General features: G+C 45.2%; 1 protein-coding gene across 1 annotated transcript in view; it reads left to right on the top strand.

Moving 5' to 3' along the window:
• Positions 1-1,712: 1,712 nt before the first annotated feature.
• cdk17 (cyclin dependent kinase 17) overlaps positions 1,713-10,102 on the top strand; it is a 60,754-nt gene continuing 52,364 nt past the window's right edge. Inside the window, exon 1 of the mRNA XM_062517808.1 lies at positions 1,713-2,050. The gene's annotated coding sequence lies outside the window, so the exon portion shown is untranslated. The remainder of the gene's footprint in view (positions 2,051-10,102) is intronic.

Genomic DNA, 10,102 nt, shown 5'->3' with positions numbered 1-10,102 from the left:
TGTAATAACGGTAAGCTGAACTGCACCATGTGATACTGGATTTTTAAAAAGACACTCAGAACATGTTTGATGATGGTGGAGGTTATTGTCCTATGTCCTATGTTCATTACATTAGATTACATTACATTTGGCTGACGCTTTTTAACCAAAGCGACTTACAACATAGTAAAAACATTTGACGCTTTTAGGAACAATTCTAAAAACTATTTTTAAAACATTAAATGATGCTTATAACAATACCAATTGTATTACATGATCCCTAGAGTGTTGATGAGTAACCACATTGTGAATGTGAATGTGAATAATACAGTGTGATGTTTCTAGTGTTAAAAGTTGCAGCTGGTGAATAAACTCTTTTGAGAGGTTTATAAACTCTAATAAAAGGTGGATCAACTCTATTTCTGAAATGTCAGAGGTGGATAAACTGTGTTTACTTGTGTTTATCCCCCACTACATCCCTGGTCTGGGATTTTAAAGAAGTGTAGACAAGGAAGGATTGCTTGCTTACAGTGAACATCTTCAGATTTAAGAGTTTAATATTCAGATTAATCAATTTCAAAATCTTCACAATCAGAATGACTTGTATCAGGTACTGTGCAATCCTCAGGTCTGGATCCTCAGAATAGTTTAGAGGCCCTTTCCCTTCTATGCTCATGACGCAACATGTTTATTGGGTGTATAGTGTGAATTAGGCTAGGATGAAGTACAACCTTTTAGTTTGTGGTAATTATAGATGCCCATGTTTTTTATATACATATTCTGATTTAATTAATGCACATGGCTATTGTTAGCCATAGTGTAGCCTATACAAATAGTTGTTAATGTCAACATATCTTAAATCATGATCCTAATAATCCTGAACTCCTACGTAAATCAGTCCTTGGACATTGCTATCATATCCAATAGCCTGATATTCTCATCTGGAGTCCTGCATTTGTTGCCCTAGTCATACACAGCCTTGAATGATGTGTAGCCTATAAACATTTTTGGTTCACACTTTTTGTCCATGGTGAATGTGATGGTAATAACATGTATTCAAATTTGAATTAAGTTAAATGTATTATTATTATTATTATTATTATTAGCCTATTATTATTATTATTATTATTATTATTATTATTATTATTCTAGTGTCACATGCAATCAGAATAGCTGTGATCCGAATCAACATTTTAATAACTTTTGGATTCTCAGAGACTAAACTGCACAACCAATGCCAAGATTCCCAAATGCTATTACACAATAGACTAGGCCTACTCAAAATAATTTCTCTGTAGGCTAAATAAATTAACTGATTAAAATGATTGAACTTAAGCCAATTATTCAATAAAAATGAAAGTCGAAATAGGCCTACTCTGAAATGTGGGCCTTTTAGGCCTACTTGTCAGTCCTGACAGTATTTAAATTGAAAAAACATACAGTATATTATTAGGAAAATCATATTGAGAGAGAGAGAGAGAGAGAGAGAGAGAGAGAGAGAGAGAGAGAGAGAGAGAGAGAGAGAGAGAGAGAGAGAGAGAGAGAGAGCGCGCGAGAGAGAGAGAGAGTCTTTTCTGTCACGTGAAGCAACTACCGCCTACAACCGCCGTCAGAAAAGGATGCTATAACAGTGAGCGGCCGCTAGAGGGGGCACTTGGACAACATACCCGCACTAATGGTCAGTAAATTCAGCGACAATATTTTCCTTCTCTCACCCTAGGCGGAGGCGTCAGAATGCAGGCAGCAACTGCTAGCACCCCTCCCCGGTGTAACCATCGTCACCATCCGCTCGCCCGAACGAACGGAAAGCTGTAGCCTGGTCTAAAGGCGTCAGTTAAAGCTGTCCCCGAGCCGTTGTTTGAGGTTGTGGGGAATATTTGGGGAACTTTGAAAACGCACGTCGCTTGTTTATCGTTATTCGCAGTGGCGAGAAGCTGTTTGAAAGATCAACAGCGAGACGACAGACAAACCAACTGTGTTTGCGGTAGGCTAAGTGGAAAGACACGGCATCCGGCCTCCGAGTCGACACCGAGGGCTGGGACTCGGGTCGAACCAGCGATTACCGTTTCTGGTAAGTGCCCTTTTATTATGTCGGTTAACATTGTGTCCCAATTGTTACTATGCGGTGTGAAACATGAAACGAGTGGGTGCAATGTAGCATTATGGTAGCACTGAGACGACACAAGGAAGCATTTTGTAACCTGTTTGTAACATTGCTAGTGGCTCTCGACTCGCTCTGAGGCTACTCATTTTTTAGACGCACTGTTTAAACAGTGCGTTAAACAACACTGGGCGAAGCTAATCCACTGTTTGTTTTAGTTCATACAGAAACGGTCTGTTTGTTTTATAAACTCGAGTTAAAGCGACTGTTTGAGCACGAAAAAAGTAAAATCGCCACGCTCAGTTTTGTTTGGGAAGGATACAAGTTTTCCTTTGGTCTCTAAGCCAGTGTGATTGTTTCCGCCAGATCAATGTATGCGCACACAGGGTGGCTATGCTGGTTAGGGGGTGGTAGGCGATGTGAGCACAACGTGACACAATGTGAAAACAACATGTATGATGGACCTATTGCTTCGAAAGTGCTGTGTCAAGTGAAACGGTGGTCAAAAGCGTTTAGGCCAGTGTTTCCATCCTAATTTAAAACGCCGACATATCTGTACACACAGCACCAGTGTTTAGTAGGCCAATTCTGTATGTTAACAATGTAGAGGCAAGCGAAGAGTGAGTGAATCGGTAGGCCACTTTATATAGAAAATTGGTTCAGCTATTAGCCCACTTAGTCAGTTTGGAGGAGACTATTATCCTTCCATAAATTGTCATGTAGCCCTATGCACTGTGACCTCCTTATTTGTATCTAAATCATGAAGTGATAGGCTACGTAAACAGTGTGTGTTTAAACTATCACATGGAAACGACAAGGTGCATGACGTATCTGCGCACTGAAACAATATCACGGTAGAATTGGTGGAAATGGTTCGTTACCAGGCGCAGCCCCACTAACCCAGCGCCAGGTCTACCCTGCAGGCCCGTGCACACCGACACACAAACATTCACACTACAGTTAAGCACAGCGTTCTCATGATCTTAGTTTTGTTTCTGTGTTTGTCCTGTAAAGAGATAAGAGATGCCTTGTTGAGATACCTTGAAGATCAGTTCGCTCTCAAGTGGAAGGACATAGCATCAATATTTTAAGTAGCCTAGCCTACGTGCGCCAGTATTAGTGGGAATCTGTTGCTATGTGGCAATGGTGCTGCGTGTATCAGAGAGAGAGAGAGAGAGAGAGAGATGAAATGGGAACAAGAGAGGCAAAATTATGTCATGTAAGTTGATATTCTCCCTGATGCCTTCAGTTATTGTGCGTGTGTGCATTTGCCTGTCTGCCTGCCTTGTCAGACCATCAGATCCGTTGCAAAAAAAAGGCAGAGACGGCCTCAGCAGCCTTGTCTCTGGTGTTCACATGTTGCCCGCCATGTCTGTAGCAGCCCATACTGCACACACATTTGTGAGTGTGTATCCTATCGGTCCCCGATGCAAGCGTAGGCCGACGGCCAAGAAGACCACTGGAGTTTGCCAGGGCTGCTGCTGCTGCTGCTGCTGCTGCTGTTGTGGAGGATACCCCTCTCCCCCCTTCCAAACCCGATCCAAGTTAGGCTCCCATGCGTGTGGAAACAGTGGTGTGTTCACAACACTTTCTCACACACACACACACACACACACACACACACTCACATAGACATACACCATACGCATACACACAGGGGTGCGTTCAGTGGCAGTGTCCCCTGTGTGTGGAAACAGGGGAACGTTCACGACACCAGATACTCACACACTAACTCTTCTCTCTCTCTCTCTCTCTCTCTCTCTCTCTCTCTCACACAAACACACTAACTCACACACACACTCACTAACTCACACACACACACACACACAGAGGTGCGTTCATGAGCTGGCGTGGTGCCGTGCGCTGACTCGGCTGACCCAGATCTGGAGCTGTTGGAGTTGGGCTTGAGCCCCACGCGCGCTCCACACAGCGCTCTCTTTCAGGAGAGCCGTGTGTGTGTGTGTGAATATATATTGTAATTATAATAAATGTCTTGGTGTGTGTGTTGGAGACTGTTGAGTCCCGCCGCTGACTTGTTTATTGCTAATATGTATCTAAAGAAGTTGTTCACCAGTTATAAGTACTCTATTTGTATATATTATATGTGTGTGTGTGTACGCGCGTGCATTCTACATCAGTTGTGTGCTATGGTGTGTATGGAGGCCTCACACAATAGAAGCATGCTTCAGTCAGACAAAGAACTCACAGTGTGTGTTTATGAGAGAGAGAGAGAGAGAGAGAATGTGTGTGTGCAAGAGAAAGAGAGAATATGTGAGTGTGTGCAAGAGAGAGAGTGTGTGTGTGTGCGCGCGCGCCATGCACGCTCACGAATGAGGATATGTCTTTGTGCCCATCTCTTTGTGTTGTCTGTCCCACTGGATCATGCTGGTTTAGCGTGGCCCATAGCTATGGAGGTGTGTGTGTCAGCGTGTGTGAGAGAGAGGGAGAGGATTTGACTGTGTGTGTGTGTGTGTGTGTGTGTGTGTGTGTTGCCTGTCCCACTGGTGGATCATGCTGGTTGAGCGTGGCCTGCAGCGATGGGTGCCGCGTGTCATACCGCCTCTCCATCCAGCCCACTCTCTCTCTCTCACACAGAGACACACACACACACACACACACACACTTCTTCTCCATTTCTGTCTGCCATCTCCTTCTGTCACACTGGATCTCTGCTCTCATGGTTGTATTCCCAGTCTCTTCCCTCTTCCCTTCTCTCATCTCTTTTCTCCTCCTTCTCGTTCTTCCTCTATCTGCCTCTTCCGCCTCTCAATCCACCATTGCTCCTTCCCTTCTCTCTCTTTCTGTCTCTCCACTCTCTCCTCCTCTCTCATGCGCTCCATTTTTTTTACCCCTCCTCCTTTTCATTCTTCCGCTATGTCTGCCTCTTCCATCTCTCTATTCATGGTCTCTTTGACTCTATCCCTTCTATCCCCTTCTTTCCCCCTCTCTCTCCCTTTCTCCCTCTGTCTTCTCCCTCCTTTTCAGCGGGATGTGCAGTAGACTGGCTTGTTTTACATCTGTATTGTCATATTTAACAGTGCAGTTCTGCTCGTGTGTTTTTGTTTTGTCTGTTTGTATTGTTGGTGTTGTTGTTGTTTATTGTTGTTAGTTTGTGCCACACCCCCTGCGTGTACTGTGCATTCCCCAGTCACATGCTCAGATAATTTCTAGAATCCCGTACACCACAGTAGTGCTATTCACGTCACACTACTGCTATTGGGCCCCAGGACTCTACATCTAGTCAAATATATTATTTGATCCATGGTTTATATTCTGTTAAAGTTTAACTAGCAAATGCTAAATCACAACGTGTTTACACAGTAGCTAGCTACTAATCAGTAAATCAGATATGCTAAATGTAAGCTCGCTAACATCATGTCACTGACAAGTTATTTACATTTTTGCAAATTGTCATAATTTCCAAAATGTCTCATCTTAACGCCCCATAGAACGTTTCTGGAATTAGTTTTTCCACCCCTTTTGCAACCATACTACAAACGTGTATGTTGGAATCATGCGTCTTTGGCATGTGTTGTTTAATAGCACATGATGTAGCTTATTGTTTGAATGGTCTGCCACCACCAGCTAAAGGCTAATTTATTGAATGTTTGTTTTTAGTAATGATATGCATATTTATTGTGTCCATTTGAGCCTTTTTGTTTATCCTCATTTCTTGCTTTGCCATTACCCTGCCACTGTCTTCTCCTCCTCTCTCCCGTCTCTGTCTTTGGGGTGAACACACAGTTCTGCCAAAACCCGACTACCGCACAGACACACACAGAGCACTAGCAAGGGATATGGGACAGGGTGACGAGATGCTTGGACAAAAGACTATTGGTTGTGAAGAACGCCACCACACACACACACACACACACACACACACTCCTCCTCCTCTCCTCAGCCCAGACAGCTAGAGAGAACTGTCTCCTGAGAGAGGTAATCCCCATCAAAGACACCCAAAGAGACAAAGAAAGTCCTACAGACTGTGTGTGTGTGTGTGTGTGTGTGTGTGTGTGTGTGTGCGTGTGTGTCTGTGTATGTCTGTGCGTGTCTCTGTGTATGTCTCTGTGTGTGTTTGTTCTGAACTCACAATCCCTTGTCAGCATCCTTTGTGTGAGCCTCTTCGCTCATCTTGTGTGTGTGTGTGTGAGTGTGTGTGTGTGTGTGTGGGTCTCGCGTCCCTGTACCTAGTCTTCCAGCAAATATTTCTCTCTGTCTCTCTCTCTCTGTCTCTCTATCTTTCCCACCCTTTCTCTCTCCTCTGTGTGTGTGTGTGAGGGCTCTGCTCAACTGTAGTAGTGGTACTGTTGTGGTGCGGTGGGTTTTTGACATCCTCTGTCACGGGGTCAGAGCTGGCAGCCTTGGACTCACTCACCCCACCAGCCAGACCACACACACACACACACACACACACACAAGCTTCTGTTTCCAGGAGCAGGAAGGCTGGTACACATGTACCTCTCTACACTTCTCACCTTATACACAAACAATCTCTCTCTCTCTCTCATTCTCTCTCCTCTCTTTTTCTTATCTTTTCTTTCTTTTCTTTTCTTTCTCTCTTTCTCTTTCTCTCTCTCTGTGGGAGAGTGTGTGGCAGCAGAATGCAGAGATGAAGGGAGTCAGAAAGGCAGCGATGGAGTGAGAAATGGAAGAAGGACAAAAATGGGAGAAGAGAAGGAAGGGACGAAAATAAGAAAGAAAGAAAAAAGAAAGGATAGATAGAGTAGAGCAGGGAAGAATGGATATCAGAAATAGCAGCAGCAATAGGGTCTCCTCAATCCTCAAGGGATCTGAACTAGTAGTTGTGTGTGTGTGTGTGTGTGTGTGTGTGTGTGTGTGTGTGTGTGTGTGTGTGTGTGTGTGTGTGTGTGTGTGTGTGTGTGTGTGTGTGTGTGTGTGTGTGTGTGTGTGTGTGTGTGTGTGTGTGTGTGTGTGTGTGTGTGTGTGTGTGTGTGTGTGTGTGTGTGTGAGAAAAAGAGAAGGCTAGTGGTCAGTGTCGTAACTTGACCTGCTCTGGGAAAATGGGCTGCACAGCCTCCAGTATTACCGAGTGTTACTGACCCAGCACATCCCTCTCTGTCTCTCTCTCTCTCTCTCTCCATCTGTCTCTCTTTCACTCTCACTCTGACTCTCCCATCTCTCTATCTGTGTGTGTGTGTATGTATGTTGTGTGTCTGCCTTGTGAGTGACTCTGTGTGTGTGTGTGTGTGTGTGTGTGTGTGAGTGACTTTCTCTGTGTGTGCACGTGCATGCATGCATGCATGTGTCAGCAGGTGAAGGGCATAGGGTGGAAAGTTAATTTGCCACCTCAACAGGGGGTGGCCTGCTAGATTATCCTCAGCCACACCATGCATGCCTGAAATAACACGCATACACACACACACACACACACACACACACACATGCTCATTCTCTCTCATATTTATAAACACACATGCTCTCTCTCTCACTCTCTCTCTCGCTTTTATATTTACGCACTTACACACACACACACACACACACACACATTCTATCTACATGTACAGACCTCATGCCAAAACCCACCCAGTCTTAATATACACTTACACACATGCTTAGAAACCACATGCTTAAACCCACCCAGATCACACACACACACACTCACACACACAGTCCATGCACAAAACTCATGCCATGTACCTACAATTACGATAATAGATGTTCATTGTGGCAGCGCAAAGGGATTCACACACGTGTGTGTGTGTGTGTGTGTGTGTGTGTGTGTGTGTGTGTGTGTGTGTGTGTGTGTGTGTGTGTGTGTGTGTGTGTGTGTGTGTGTGTGTGTGTGTGTGTGTGTGTGTGTGTGTGTGTGTGTGTGTGTGTGTGTGTGTGTGTGTGTGTGTGTGTGTGTGTGTGTGTGTGTGTCCTCAGCGGTAGGTGAAGCCCCTAATCTTCCCCCATCATAAGTGATGAATTACATTCAGTGCAAAATCAAATCCAATCAGTCTCCGATCAGCTGGAAGGATCTCTCTGTTCCTGTCAAAATTGTGTTTGTGTGTATGTGTCTTTGTCTGTGTGTGTGTGTGTGTGTGTTAAAGAGCGACGACAAGGAGCAGGAAGTGAGAGGAAACGCGAGCATTACTTGTGTGTGACCTCATAGGAAGTGACTGCAGTTGAGCAAGTGCAGGGAACTGGACCACGGCTCAGCCTCTTTTGACTGTGATTTAACCATGTGTGTGTGTGTGTGTGTGTGTGTGTGTGTGTGTGTGTGTGTGCGCTATGAGTAGTATGGTGAGTCATTTATGGTTGTCCGAGTGTTTGGCTTATTTGGCCCCCTAACCCACCCGCCCCCCCCACCCCCCCGCGTCTGGACGTGTGAAATCCTCATGTGCTTCTGACACCAGAGCTGTTCACAATAGAAGCTATTTCAGTAATGCTGGGAATGTGTGTGTGTGTGTGTGTGTGTGTGTGTGTGTGTGTGTGTGTGTCTGTCTGTGTGTGTGAATGTGTGTGTGTGAGAGAGAGAGGGAGAGAGGGGGGACTTGCTTTCCTTCAAATCCTCTCTCTGCCCTCTCCCTCTCTCCCTAAAAAAGCCCAAGACTCAAACAGGTCCAGACTATGGCTGCTCCAGACTGTGTGTGTGTGTGTGTGTGTGTGTGTGTGTGTGTGTGTGTGTGTGTGTGTGTGTGTGTGTGTGTGTGTGTGTGTGTGTGTGTGTGTGTGTGTGTGTGTGTGTGTGTGTGTGTGTGTGTGTGTGTGTGTGTGTGTGTGTGTGTGTGTGTGTGTGTGTGTGTGTGTGTGTGTGTGTGTGTGTGTGTGTGTGTGTGTGTACAGGAGCTGGAGAGAGAGCCCATTGCGGGTCCTCTATCAGGACATGAAGGAGCTCTTTGTACCATCGTGCACAGAGCCAAGCTACTTCTTTATGCTGGTGCGGCACTGGAGCAGTCCCAGAAACACACACGCACACACACACACACAAATGTTCTCTCTCTCACTCTCACTCACTCACACTCACACACACACACACACACACACTCACTCGCTCGCTCACACACACGGTACCATTCTGTACCCATCCCACCACCATACACACACTTCACCATTTTCTCACCCAGCTGCATTGCTCACGCTCCAGCACTCAGGAAGAGAGGATGTGTGTCTGTGTGTGTCTGTGTGTGTCTGTGTGTGTCTGTGTGTGTCTGTGTGTGTCTGTGTGTGTCTGTGTGTGTCAGTGTGTTTGTTTAAGGATTTCAGGACTACAGATTTTTAGTTGACAGGTTCTTCATAATAGCTGTCGACTAGCCGTCATGTACTGGTACAATGCTAATGCTAACATAACCGCTTGTGTGTGTATGAGAGAGAGAGATTACATTTGTGTGTGTGTGTGTGTGTGTGTACGTTTGTAGCAAGTTTTTGTGCATTTGTGTATGTATGTTTGAAGTGGTAGTGCACATGTTTCTGACTCTGAATTTCATTTCACTATGCTGTTGGGGTTTGTGTGTATTTGTGAGTGTGTTGTGGGGTTGAGGTCTGTTCCCCTTTGTAGTGGTCGATAGATTGGTTAGTAATCTCTGAAGATTAGAGTTCGACATTGTCTGGGCAGTCAACCCGGTAGTCAGTCAGACACACACACACACACACACGCACCATTACACATATACACACACACACACACACTTCCCATCCCAGTCTTGGTTATATTCATGTATTACTCACACACTTTCTGCCTTTCTAGCACACACACGTACACACACACACACACACACACACACACACACACACACTCTGCCTCTTTTGACATTCATTTCATGTTGTCAAAGACACACACTCTTACACTCATGCCCCATATGTGCAGAGTAACAAGGCTGCACTTGGCAGAGTTGGGAAAGGGTGTGTGTGTGTGTGTGTGTGTGTGTGTGAAGGCATTTGGCAGAGTTAGGAAAAGCTTGGGCCTGAAACCGACTCTTTTCATGTTTCCACCTCTGAAATATTTATCACACTGCAGAGACACTTTCAGTCAGAACAAGCTCAAAGCCACCAATCAGGGTCTGGATCCATGGTGTG

Source organism: Sardina pilchardus, chromosome 17 (genome assembly GCF_963854185.1).
Source record: "Sardina pilchardus chromosome 17, fSarPil1.1, whole genome shotgun sequence".
Classification (NCBI taxonomy): Eukaryota; Metazoa; Chordata; class Actinopteri; order Clupeiformes; family Clupeidae; genus Sardina; species Sardina pilchardus.
This window is presented reverse-complemented; position numbering and strand designations above follow the sequence as displayed.